This window comes from Tiliqua scincoides, chromosome 3 (genome assembly GCF_035046505.1).
Source record: "Tiliqua scincoides isolate rTilSci1 chromosome 3, rTilSci1.hap2, whole genome shotgun sequence".
NCBI classification, from domain to species: Eukaryota; Metazoa; Chordata; class Lepidosauria; order Squamata; family Scincidae; genus Tiliqua; species Tiliqua scincoides.
Window position 1 is genome coordinate 60,889,132 of NC_089823.1, and position 13,782 is coordinate 60,902,913.

Sequence of the window (13,782 nt, forward strand, 5' to 3'; positions counted from 1 at the left end):
ATTCCCTGGCTAGCCCATAGCATGCAGCAAAATTTTCTTTTATTAAAAGTAAAAAAAATACATAAATAATTCTTCTACCCATTTATTCCAAAAGTTGCTGCTATGTTAGCTGCAAGAAAATTATCTCCTGTGAGATGTTAAAAGGTGTCTTTAAGACTTTCTCACATGTATTTAATTGAAACATTTTTTTCAGCTGCTTTTTCTGACTGCTCTAAGTGGGCTCACATAAAACAATGTAATACACTCCAGTGAAGCAAGAAAGCAAGCAATCAAATGTATGTTCTTGGCAATGAATCACGGACCAATTTCATAAAAATCTAATTAAAGTTTCACATGTGAAAAAGCCCAGAAATTGTTGTGGCATTTTATCAACTACTTTGTTTCAGCATTTTGTCGGGTTTTGTTTGACTTATGCTCATTTTATTCTTCTCATTCCCCACAGCTAACACAGAGCAATTCCTGATTTAATTCAAGTCATGCATGAAAGAGAGCTTTCCTCTACCCAAGATCATTTGTACCTATGGGAAAGGTTGAAATTATATTTACCTTCCTGGCTTTTAAATAGTGCCTTCACAGTCAAAGAAGGGATCTAATCCTGGCTTCAGTGCAATCTGCAGCACATCCTACACTGAACAGTTTACAGCAGTGGTTCCCAAACGTTTTAGCACCAGGATGGTTGGTTGGCAACCTTCAGTCTCGAAAGACTATGGTATAAGCCTACAGCACCCGGTATTCCCAGGTGGTCTCCCATCCGAGTACTAACCAGGCCTGATCCTGCTTAGCTTCCGAGATCAGACAAGATCAGGCATGTGCAGGGTAACAGTTGCTTGTTATCACTACTTCAACATTCTATTGGGACCCACCAAGGTTTACCAGTCTTTTTAAAAAGAAGATCTAGAAATAAATATTTTGTTTGTTTATCAATAAATAATAATAATAACCAGAAAAAAGTCTTTCAAACTTTCTCTCTCTCGATTTACACAAGCTTGCAAACTGCAGGAGCTCAGCTCTTTGCAGGGCAGTTAGCAGCTATCTTGTAAACTGCAGCAGCTGGGCTCTTTGCAGGATAATTAGCAGCTGCAGTATTTTATTTTTCAGTAGCCTCAGGGCTTGAGGCAATTAGTTATCTTTTCATCACCCTTGGCAAACCACCGAAAATCAGGTTGTGACCCACCAGTGGGTCCTGACCCACAGTTCAGGAACTCATGGTTTAAGGAAAGGAATATGGGGCTGTCAGTCACCTCACCCATGTCTTACTCTCTCTCTCTCTCTTTCTCTCTTTCTCTCTCTCTCTCTCTCACACACACACACACTTTGGAACCCATTTGGGGAATCTCTTCAGTTCATTTTCCCCATTTGTTTTTCATGGTGGTGGCTATTTTTTGAAAAGGACATATGGGGAAAAGAAAATGGCTGTGCCCACCTGGGACATATGGGGGACAAAATGGCCACCACTAGGACATGGTTGTGCATTTATGATGGAAGTGGGCATGAAACTGAAGAGCCCCAAACTTTGAAGTCTTTCCTCATAAGGCAAGTGCCCCAGCCCAGTAGACATTGTGGTCACTCTCTTCTAAAGCACCTTTTCCATTGCCACTATATCCAACAGGTATTTTGTTTTCTTTTAAAGCTCTAACTCAATTAAGGAGAATTGGAGGAGCTGAGCTGTAGCAAATTGAAACAAAGAACAGCAGCAAGGCTTTCAAACAGTTTCATTTCTTCACTGAATTTTGCAAGAGGAGAACAAGGCTTAAGGTTACATTCTTTGGAGCAACTACCCTACACAGTGTTCCATTGAAAACAAAATAAACAGGGTGATTTTCTCACATGATGTCCAGTTGTTAGCCAGTTATAGCAAAAGTTGAAGTATTCAACCCACAATCACTTGTGATTGTTAACCACAAGTACACAATTGTTAACTTGTGGTCAACAATCTATGTGAAGAATCTTGCCTTTTTACTGTAAAAAATAAAATCAGCCGTAAGCATGTCTGGCTTGCCAAAGTTTTTCTCCTACATAGCCCTTCACTGTTGTTTGAGGGAACTCTACTGCAAGCTGGGAATTCTGGGGAGGGAAATATGAAGCCTTGGGTTGTCTGCAGCCAGTCAATGAGTTTTACACAATATGCCTCTGACAGTGATGCTCCTAAGCCACAGAAACCAAATATATCAATATACCCTCTTTTCCCTAAATACCTTTGAAGGGTCAGAGCCAGGTGGAGCCACTGGATAGAGATCTTAGATTATCTCTTTGGGTTAGTGTCTGGGGCTTAATGTTAGTAGAGACTAGTGGGCTGTTCTCTAGGACCGTGGTTCTCACACATTTAGCACCAGGACCCACTTTTTAGAATGATAATCTGTCAGGATCCACCAGAAGTGATGTCATGCCCGGAAGTGGCATCATCAAGCAGGAAAATTTTTAACAATCCTAGGCTACAATCCTACCCACACTTACCCAGGAGTAAGTCCCATTTACTACCATTGTAGCTTATTAAATAGTAGCTTATTAAAAGTACAGGTCTGTAACATTTCCCCCAATGTAGTCACATACCATGTGATGTCACATACCACATCAAGTCTAATATATTAAAAATAAAATATTGAAATGAATGTGGACCCACCTGAAATTGGCTCGCAACCCACCTAGTGGGTCCCAACCCACTGTTTGAGAAACACTGCTCTAGGGTTTTCTTATTTTGTTATTGGCTTTGTTTTTTGTGAGTTGTTGGCTTTTGTCACCTCTGGGTCCCTTTGAGGAGAAGGGCGGGATAAAAATAAAGTTTATTTATTATTATTATTATTTTGTTTTTTGTTAGATTTTGCTTTATGCTGTATTTTGTTCCATTATTCATTATATTGTTGGCTGCCTTGAGTGCCCTCTTGTTGGAAAAGGTGGAAGGTGGGCTCTAAATACGTGAAATAAACAGTTGCGTAGCTGCCTATGAAGCTACAGTACCACCTGGTACCAGGCGGCAGATTAAGAGCTCAATCCTATGCCTGTCTACTCAGAAGTAAGTCCCAATATAGTCAATGTAGTTTCCTCCCAAGAAAGTGTGGATAGGATTGCAGTCTTAGGGCCCAATCCTATCCAAATTTCCAGCACTGGTGCAATCACAACGCAGCACTGAGGTAAGGGAACAAGTATTTCCATATCTCGAGGAGGACTCTGTGACTGCTTCCCCACCACAGGATGCAGTGCATGCCCCATTGGCATGGCTGCACTGGCACTGGCAAATTGGATAGGATTGGGTCCTTAGTCTCCCCCTCCCTGGGGGACAACATCGCTGCCGGGAACTGCTGCAGAGATGATTCTCAGCCACCTCTGCAGCAGCTGTCAGCCGTGTTGCCCCCTCCATGTGGAGGTGCAGTGAATCTCATCAGGAGAGAGGCCAGCTTCTCTCTCGCAGTGACCATGCTGAGAAAGGTTTCAGGGGTGGGCCACCTCTGGAAACTTCCTCAGTGCAGCTGATTGGCAGCAATTGCTTCAGGTGTGGCAATTGTGCTTGAAGTAATTGCAGCCAATCAGCCATGCCGAGGAAGGCTCAGGGGCCAGCAGAATCCATCCCCGGAGCTTTCCTCAGTGTGGCGCAGCTGGAGCGGAGCTGGCCACTTCCTCTGAAGCAGCTGGCTCAGCTCCAACCATGCTGACAAAGGCTCTAGAGGCAGGCGAAACTTGTCCCTGGAGTCTTCCTCGGTGCGGCTGCTTGGCCGTACCGGATGAAATTGCAGTGATGTCATCATGATACTGCAGTTACTTTCAGGTGGTGCGTGGGTGTGGCAGGCTGACCTGTGTGGCCCGGGGTGGTGTGCTCGTTGACTATGCCACTGCAAATAAATAAAACCATTCCTTAACTAAATACAAAAGGAAAGTCCGTTTCTCCCCATATCCCATGATCCTTTCAGCTATTTAGCTGGCAGAATTCTGAGGAGCCTCAGGGGGCCAGACCAGGAAGAGGGGTAAGATCCCGGCATGTGCTGCCGCCGCCACCATAATCTACCCTCTCTTGCTCCCAAAACAGCCCCCTGCCGAGTCCACTCCCTTCCCTGAAAATGCTGCATAAGTGGGGTAGTCACAGAGGTCTCCTCCAGGTAAGAGTGCATTTGTTCCCTTGCCCCGGGATAAGCCTCTGCTACTATGATGGATCTACTTGGACCTGTGACAGCAATTTTGCTGCTGCAAGTCCAAGTGGGCCCAGGAAAGTGGATTGAGGACAGAAAGGGATTCCCTTTTCCACCTTAACTCTTTGTTTCAGAGGGCCCAATCTTATCCAATTTTCCACCATTGGTGCAGCCACAATGCAGCCCCGAGCTAAGGGAACAAATGTTCCCACACCTTGAAGAGGTCTCTGTGACTGTCTCCCCAACACAGGAAGCAGTGCATACCCCATTGGTACAGCAGCACCAGCACTGGAAAATTGGATAGGATTGGGCCCTTAGTTGGCTGAGTATTTAATAGACAGACATTTTAATCTATCAATACATGAATGGTTGTTGAGATGCTGTTGAGGATAGCTGCTAGAGTGAGAGAATGACCCTGGGATATATATTACTTTTCATTATCTTGTGGAGATGAGAGCTCTATTTACATGGTTGGCAATTCCTAAACCTTCATTTCTTGAACATGATTTGAATGAATGAATGTCAATGTAACTTTGATTTATTCTCATTTTTTGTACTGATTTTCCTAGATGCTTTTCCAATGTTTTTTCTAGTCCAATGTTGAAAAGACACACAATGCACAGGTTCCTTAGACCAGTGATTTTCAACCTTTCTCATGGCACACTGACAAGGTACTAAAATTATCAAGGCACACCATCAGTCTTTTGACAATTTGACAAGGCACACCATGTTGTTCATGGGGGTGTCACATCTCCCAATGGCCCTAATAATAAATGACCCTCCCTCAAGCTGCAGCAGCACACCTGCAGACCATTCACAGCACACCAGTGTGCCATGGCACAGTGGTTGAAAATGACTGCTTTCGGCTTTAGAACATTCTATAATCCAATTGTACAATAGCTGTAGGAACGTACAACAGAAAAAGTGTCTTATGTGATGGTTTACAGATGATGAACTGATAGTTTTAGAGGAGTTAAAAGGTGCAAGTGAGGCTGCTAGGCTTTGGCAGAGAAGTGATGGTGAACCTGGATCTGGCTATGGCAGAGGAGACTAGCTAATGACACAAACATCCCCCTCACCACCATCAAAAACCTTCAGTTTGGGAGTAAATGTTTGGTGTCAAAATTTAAGTCTGAGTTGGGGTAAAAGCATTTTTGACACAGCAAACTCTACCTTCTATATGTTTGACACCCTTGCTTTGCCTTGGTTGTGCCTCAGCAATCCTGATCTGTTGCTAAAGTACATTGTCTCCTTTCCAAAATCCCTCAGGTGCATAAATTGTTTTCAGTTTGAATCTCTGGCCTGGAACTAAATTATTGCTGCTTCTCCACACAGGGCCAGTTCATTTTGCTGTCCATGAGACCAATCCTAACTAATGCATGCCAGCAGGGTGCATGCTGCATCATGTGGTTGTGGGGCAGTCATGAATGCCTCCTCAAGGTAAGGGGTAAGCCCCACATCATCATTGGGTCTCTTCAGACCTCTAGAGCTAGCACACACTGGTGAACCTCATCACAAGTTATGATGAACTCCCTTCCTTCTCCAAACTACCTCTTGCCCTCCCCCTCCCAGCCTAGAAACTCACCCATTCCTCTCCCTCCCCACCCACAACCTGCTCCCTGCGTGCCCCTAGTGCCAACTTACAGGACTGGGAGATCAGGGATGGCCACCACCACTCAGCCAGAACTGTGTACTGTTTGTGGTGGCTCCTAAATGGCTGCCGGCAGTGCTCTGCGTGCATCACTGTAAAAGCATTCACAACAGTGGAACTCTATTCTGCTATTGTAGGGCAGCTTGTTGGATTGGGCTGCATGTCTTGGAAACTCTTTCACACAAAGCATGCCTTTCTCATAAATTTCAGTATAATGAGCTATATATAGTTCTCTCCCTTTCCCAAAGAGAAGAGACACTAAACAGCAGTCTTCCAATGCTTTCTCAATATGGTCCTTATAAAACAATGTCCTGTGGCTGTCTGGCTTGTTCACATTGACATCAGAAGTCATGGGAAGAGTTTTCCAATGATATATCTTTAGAAACAGCCCTGGGTTAAAAAGTAAAATTGTACGAAAATACTTGCATTTTATAACATTTTTGCCTAGTACCCTGAAGGTTCCTCTCTTTGTATCACTTGTTTCATGAACAAACGTGACTTTGGGCTATAGGACTTCAAGGTTAATTTTCAAATTTGTTTGGTTCTTTGAAAACCTTGTGAAGCAAATGCCCTAAAAATAGAAATGCCCTGAGGTTACCGTGTAGAATTTTCATTACACAGGAGGAATTGGTTTGGTGGCAACCTTCAGTCTCGAAAGACTATGGTATAAGCCTATAGCACCCGGTATTCCCAGGCAATCTCCCATCCAAGTACTAACCAGGCCTGACCCTGCTTAGCTTCTGAGATCAGATGAGATCAGGCATGTGCAAGGCTGGGCATTGCTACACAGGAGGAATTATAGGACTTGGAATAATGACATCAAAAAGTTAACATGGCTATTAATACAATTTTCTTCATTTGGCTTTGTGAAATTAAAGGATCCAATTGTCAAAATGAATATTGCATGTTATGAGAGTAATACCTTTCAAAAAACAGTGTTCTATCTTTATGTGGTATATTTAGCAATGCCTGCAATTTGATTTTCATATCAATGTCCCTATGATTTGTGAAAATGAAACCTCATATCTGATGGCCAAACATGAGGATTAGGCGAGGGTGACGCTTGGAGGAGTGGGAGGGTTTAAAAGATAAGAAGACTGTGCAGGAGGGTGGACAAGGCTGAAGGGTGGGGGGAGGGGGGAGGGTAAAGTCATTAGCCTCTTGCGACTGAGCCTCTTGTTCAACATGTTTACTTCATTCACAGTCACATATACCTAGAGCAGGGTGAGATCACTTCATGGAGAAGCAGTTTCCCCACTACTGTGGGTGCAAATAAGGTCATAATCACTCAACAAAGGTGAGCCAGTGAGTCCTTGATAGAGGTGAGACTCAAGTCTAAAGTTTCCCAATACAAATCCAATTTTTTCTTCATTGAACTGTTTCAGGTAAACCATTCTGTTAATTTCCTCTGTACACATAAATGGTACATTGCTTCTACTAACTGCATGTAGAACCAGCCAAAGAGGGCTGGAGTGGGTGGATCTCAGCAAATCTGCACACCCCATCCTATACCCCATTTTTCACCCCACCTTGCTCATTTGGCCTCATACCAGCTGTGTGTCCAAGGAGATCCATAAGTAGCCAGGAGGCCTACCCAAAAATAAGTACAAAAGTCTTTTACTTACCTCTGGTTGGCCTTTTGGTCACCCCTCCCACCATTTGGGTCCAGTGTGCACTACATCATCATCAATGGTGGGGGATAGGATTGTGTTGTGAGGCACTTGAAATATACAGTTAGCTCAGTTTTCCAGTATGAGATTTGGCAAATCAAATGTGATTTGACCATCTTATAAAAAAGTCAAAAGTTCTCTAAACTCTTGTTTGCAGGAGAGAGCTACCATGCCCAGCTGATAAATGGGCTTTTCTAGAATGTGTTTGTGGTGCAGAACATTGTGATATACATCAGACATGCTTTCAAGCACATGGAGTCCATTTTTTTTAAATATTGTGACTGTTTGTAGAAGCTGCTTCTGTTGAGTTGGTAGAAAAGCTTAGTAAACATCACCTCATCATGTTATTGCTGCCCATAGCACCATAGAACATCTAACCAGAACAGTCCATGTAATTTAGAATTTTGCTGCTGATTGCAGTGGGATCATAATATGGGTGTTTAGCTGGCATTATTTTCAATATAAACAAAGTTGTTTACCTGACATTGTATATGCAGAATTTTGTGCATGCGCAATGATAGAATGTTCATCCCAGAAAGTCTCCTCTTTTGTTTAAGGAGCAGTGGCATCGCTAGGGGGGTGTGGGGGTGCAGGCCGCACCAGGTGACGTGCAAGGGGGGGCTGACGCGCACTGGGGGGGTGACGCGCTAAAATCACAGTGGTTAGGTGTAACCCCATCGTGTTATATACCGTTGAATGTGGAATTTCCAGCAGAATGCAATGAAGTAAACAGGAGTGAAATATCTCCTTTCTATCAAAAGTTATTGACAAAAAACCCAAAAACAAAAAATGCATGGAGCCCAATGGAAAATGAAACCGAGCCATATCCCGTGTTTACTCGTGAGTAGGTGAACATAGTTCCTCAGAAAGGGCAGGCTGAGAGAAATACTACAACACCTGAATAGTCCTGATCCAATGAATGTAGCCCCAAAAAAACACCAGTGAAGGAGGTACCTCCCTCTAAGCTGGCAAATGTATTGAGCCCCATGGAAAGTGAAACTAAGCCACATGGTCGCGTTTACTCATGAGTAAGCAAACGTGCCTTGGCTCCTGGGCAGGTCAGGCAAAGGGAAATGTGTGGCCACCAGAATGGTCCTGATTTGATGCAACTGGAGCTCAACAAATGCTCCAGAAGGCAGCCCCCCCCCCAGTAAAAAGAATGAAACAGAGACTTGACAGGGTAAAGTGAATTTTATTCTGTTTTAGGTTGCAATCCTATCCACATTTTCCTGGGAGTAAGCCCCACTGACTGTAATGGGACTTACTTCTGAGTAGACAGGCATAGGATTGGGCTCTCAGACTTGCAAAGCCAGGTGGGTCCTGATAGTGATATGCTTGAAATATAAGAACTTAAATTGAACTGGGTATTGGATAGGGGTGAAAATCTTATGATTCTTTTTTGGGGTGGGGGTGGTATTGCAGGCAGGCTACAGAGAAAATTCACTTGGTGGAACAGGGCTGGCTTCCCCTTATTTAATTATTTGTTTTACTTTAATTTAATTATTATTATTTATTTTAATTTGCTTTATGATGGATCCTTGACAGATTGTCATTCTAAAAAGTGGGTCCCAGTGCTAAAAGTTTGAGAACTGCTCCAATAAGGTGTTAGTAAGTTGACACCCTGGGGGGAGGTGACACCACTAGTGACCAAAATCACAGTTTGTAAAAATAATACCATCATGTTATATATCAATAAATGTGTAATTTCATGCAGAATGCAATGAAACAAACTGTGTTGAAATATCTTTATTCTATCAAAAGGTAGAGCCAAAAAACCAGTGGGGGCAGGGTGATGGTAGATGACCACGCCCACCACCTGGAGTGTTGCCCCACCCACTGCATGGGGGTGATGCGCTGGTCTCCCGCACTGGGTGACACGAACCCTAGTGACATCACTGTTAAGGAGGGAACATTCCTCCAACTCTCATTATTTGTGGAAAAGTGTCAATATTGTGTGTGCATGGAAGATCTCTGTATACTGCCTGACTGTCTGCCCAGTCTGATACGTACTGGCCATCATTGTCACACCTCTTCGGCTGGCACTGACTTCTGTAAAGCAGTCAGTGCTAGTTGTAAATCGTGCTCCAGAAGCACTCTACATAACATGATGACTTGAAACATGGTATCAAAAAGGGAACAACTTAAAACAATGAGTTGGAAAAACAAAACAAAAAGCACTTATAATAAGGAAAGGGAAAATGGATGGCCACTTGGGGAACTGAACCTGCAAATCCAGAATTTAGCCGAGGCATGGAGGACTTGGAAAGCAGAATTTAATTTGTATGTGGATGTTCTAATGAGAGATTCAGAGGAAGCCCTGAAGATAAAATTAGTTTTTTACTTGATTGGAGAAAGGAAGAGAAAAATGAGTGAAATACTATGTGCAGATATTCCCCAAACACAGCATACTGTGGCTTGTTTTGAGGCCTTTTGTAACCCCAGAATGAATGAAACTGTGGAAAGATATAACTTTTTCCTGAGATCAAGTGACAGGGGAAGGGGATAATTTATAACAAGCATGGGAAGATCTTGATCAGAAACCTATAGCATTTCTGAAGAGATTTAGAGAGAAGAATATAACATTGAACTGGGATAAACTTAAATGGAGGGTCACAGAGCTATCCTATATTGCAGGGGTGCCCAAACCCCGGCCCGGGGGCCACTTGCGGCCCTCAAGGCCTCTCAATGCGGCCCTCAGGGAGCCCCCAGTCTCCAATGAGCCTCTGGCCCTCCTGAGATTTGTTGAAGCCCACACTGGCCCAGCGCAACTTCTCTCAGCGTGAGGGCGACTGTTTGACCTCTCGTGTGAGCTGTGGGATGAGAGCTCCCTCCACTGCTTGCTGTTTCGCATCTGTGATGCAGCAGTGGCAGCAAAGGAAAGGCCAGCCTTGCTTTGTGCAAGGCCTTTTCTAGGCCTTGAGCTATTGCAAGACCTTCATTTATTCATATAAGTTCATCTTTAATATATTCATGTATGTAAACTTATGTAAATTTATTCAAATTTTAAATGTAAAGTGATTCTTTTTTTGCCCCGGCCCCCGACACAGTGTCAGAGAGCTGATGTGGCCCTCCTGCCAAAAACTTTGGACACCCCTGCTATATTGGATACTTTACTGAGTTCAAGGGGCCTGAAAGTAGATTTGGAAAATATTAGAGCTGTTCAAGAGATCCGGAGACTGCAGGATGTTAACGAAATCCAGAGGTTTCTTGGGATGGTTATCTGCAAGGAACTTTCTGGGGACTGTGAATTCTTGAGGCAAGTAACACACTTTCCAGTACCAAGGTAAGCGCAGTGTATGCCTGAGGTAAGGGAACAAATATTCCCTTACCTTGAGGAGGCCTGCATAACTGCCACATTACTGCAGGATGCAGCACGCACCTCATTGGCACAACTATGTCAGTGGTGGAAAGTTGATTAGGATTTGGGCCTGAGATACACAATGGGTGTGGGTTGAGCAGTATGGCCATCTAAAAAGTGAAAGAGATGGTTGCAAAATGGTTTTGAATTACTATAACTCAGATGAACCACTAATGTTACAGTGTGTTGCATCAGAGACAGGTCTGGGGCATCTGTGTTGAGAACAGCCTGTTCCATTTGCAGGTAGAACCTTGTCTGAAAGAGAAAGGGGCTACGCTCAAATTGAAAGACTATTTGCTATCTTTCATCAGTATATATATGGGCATAAAGTAGATGCTCAAACTGAGCATCAACCTCTGGAAGCTATATGGAAAGGATAGAATGGAGATGTTGTGATAGTTGGAGGTTGGAGTGGTGGTTTCTTGAGAATAGGGGAGAATATGTAAGGCTATTGCAGAATCAACACTGTCAGAGCAACTCAAAGAGTACTATAGGTGTGGGGCACTCCTAAATTATACAATGGCCTTATTTTTCTGGGAGATTTTTCCCAAACCTCTGCATTGGCACTAAAATTACAACTGAGAGGGAGAGAAATTGCCCTGACAGATATAGGGTCCCTGATAATATTTCATATTTCATCTTTTATTCAATGATAAGCTTCAGCCTGGATTCAGTTCTTCAAATTATCAGCTCTGTGTGGTGCCACATTTCTACCTCATTGGTGTGATGCTTTGAGCAAACTGAGAGAAGCCTGACATTTCTTCCATGTCTCAACAGGCAAGAAGATGACTCAGAGAGCAGTGAGGTTTGCTCCCATGGGGGAAAGGATGGTGTGAGTCCTTCTAAGTGGGGCAGCGTGCAACAATGGGCAGCAGATATCAACTCCTGAGGTAACTTCTGGAGGTTTTCATGTGCTAATCCTGAAATCCCAGTTGGCTCTCCTGTTAGAGAGCTAGGTGTCTTTATAGATCTGTTTCCTTCCCATTTATTTTGTTTTAGCATCTCACCTGCAGAGCTCAGAGGCAACATGTAGAATGCATCAGCTGTCAATAAACTCAGAAGGGTTGGCTTTAGGCTTTTGCTTTTTCGCAATAAACTGTATGAAGGCAGAAAGAAAAGAGATTTGTAAAAATCTCTAAGAAAAATGTCCGGAATTCTCTCTGTGCAGATGGTTTTCTTTCATTTTCCATTGATCTGCCGTGGTACACTGTTCTTAGCATTAATAGTAATGCATTGAGCAGGCTCAGTACTTTTCCATGAAATGGTGAGCTCTCTGAGACCAACACTTTATAGCAGAGCCGAAGGGCACATCTGACCTGGCTGCTTTCCAAAGAATAGCAACTGAAAAACCTCACCGCCTGTTGTTGGCATTAACAGACATTTTATCTAACCAGCAGTTTTCATGCTTCATTAGTTCTTTGAAGGGGAAAAAAAAATGCCTAGGTGTCTTCCAAATGCCATAAAGTGGACGGAGAACAGTAACGGATCACAGCAAACAGACACTTAGAGGAAGAATGTCATTGGCTAGAAGGGCCCTCCACCTTTATATATTTCTGGGAAATCCTGTGCTATAGAGAAAACAAAATCACCATGGGGCCTTAAAGTTTAGAAGTTTTGCCACCTGTTTCGTTGTGTGACATATGAAGACCTTTGTTAAGAATAATCCTATGAGGACATTCTCAGTCATGCTGTCTAAACTGCCATCGAATGTATGATCAACGTCAGGATTGCCCAAACTCCAGCCCGGGGCCACTTGCGGCCCTCAGGGGCTCCCAATCTGGCCCTTGGGAAGCCCCCAGTGTCCAATAAGCCTCTGGCCCTCCAGAGACTTACTGGAGCCCATGCTGGCCTGACGCAACTGCTCTCAGCATGAGGACGACTGTTCGACCTCTCACCTGAGCTGTGGAACAAGGGCTCCCTCCACTACTTGTTGTTTCACGTCTGTGATCCAGCAGTGGCAGCAAAGGAAAGGCTGACCTTGCTTTGTGCAAGGCCTTTTATAGGCCTTGAGCTACTGCAAAACCTTCATTCATTCATATAAGTTCCATTTCTAATAAATTCATTTATGTAAATATAAGTTTTAAATGTCAATTACCGTATTTTTCGCTCCATAAGACGCACCTGACCATAAGACACACCTATTTTTTAGAGGAGGAAAACAGGGGAAAAAATATTCTGAACCAAATAGTGTAATAAAATATTTAATAAACTATAACAGAATAACATTTGAACCATGTAAAGTGAACAGCAGTCAACAGTGGCATTAAGAACCATTATCACTGTCATTAACAAATGGAGAGACTTAAAGGTTTGAGTACTCTAGTTTTCTGGAAACCCCAAGAACTCATCATCGCTAGAGTCAGAATTAGGGTGAATGGGATCATAAACTGGCATGAAGATCCCCCCCCTTCTTAGGGTGAATGGGATCATAAACTGGCATGAAGATCCCCCCCTTCTTAGGGTGAATGGGATCATAAACTGGCATGAAGATCCCTCCCTTTATTAGGGTGAATGGGATCATAAACTGGCATGAAGATCCCGCCTTCATTAAGGTCCCCAACGTGCACTCTTTTATGAAGTATTCGCTCCATAAGATGCACACACTTTTCCCTCCACTTTTTGGGGGGGAAAAAGTGCGTCTTATGGAGCGAAAAATACGGTAATTCTTTTTTTTCTCAGCCCCCAACACAGTGTCAGGGAGATGATGTGGCCCTCCTGCCAAAATGTTTGGACACCCCGATCAACGTTAATACAAAAACACCAAATCAAAAGAAGTGGTGGAAATTTGCATGGGCATTCCAGGTACCTTAAGAATTACATTTGCATAGGAAAAGATTTTAGCCCTCCCTCTTCAAATGCCTTAAACCCAGGGCTGGCCCATTCATGAGGTCAACTGAGGCAGTCGCCCCAGGCACCAGATTGGCAGGTGGCACCAACTTGCCTGGTTGCTTCCACTGACCCTTCTGTTCCCACTCCTGGGATTGG

At 43.6% G+C, this 13,782-nt stretch overlaps 1 pseudogene; it reads right to left on the reverse strand.

Moving 5' to 3' along the window:
- Positions 1-6,438: 6,438 nt before the first annotated feature.
- Positions 6,439-6,559, reverse strand: LOC136646520 (5S ribosomal RNA; annotated as a pseudogene).
- Positions 6,560-13,782: the final 7,223 nt, after the last annotated feature.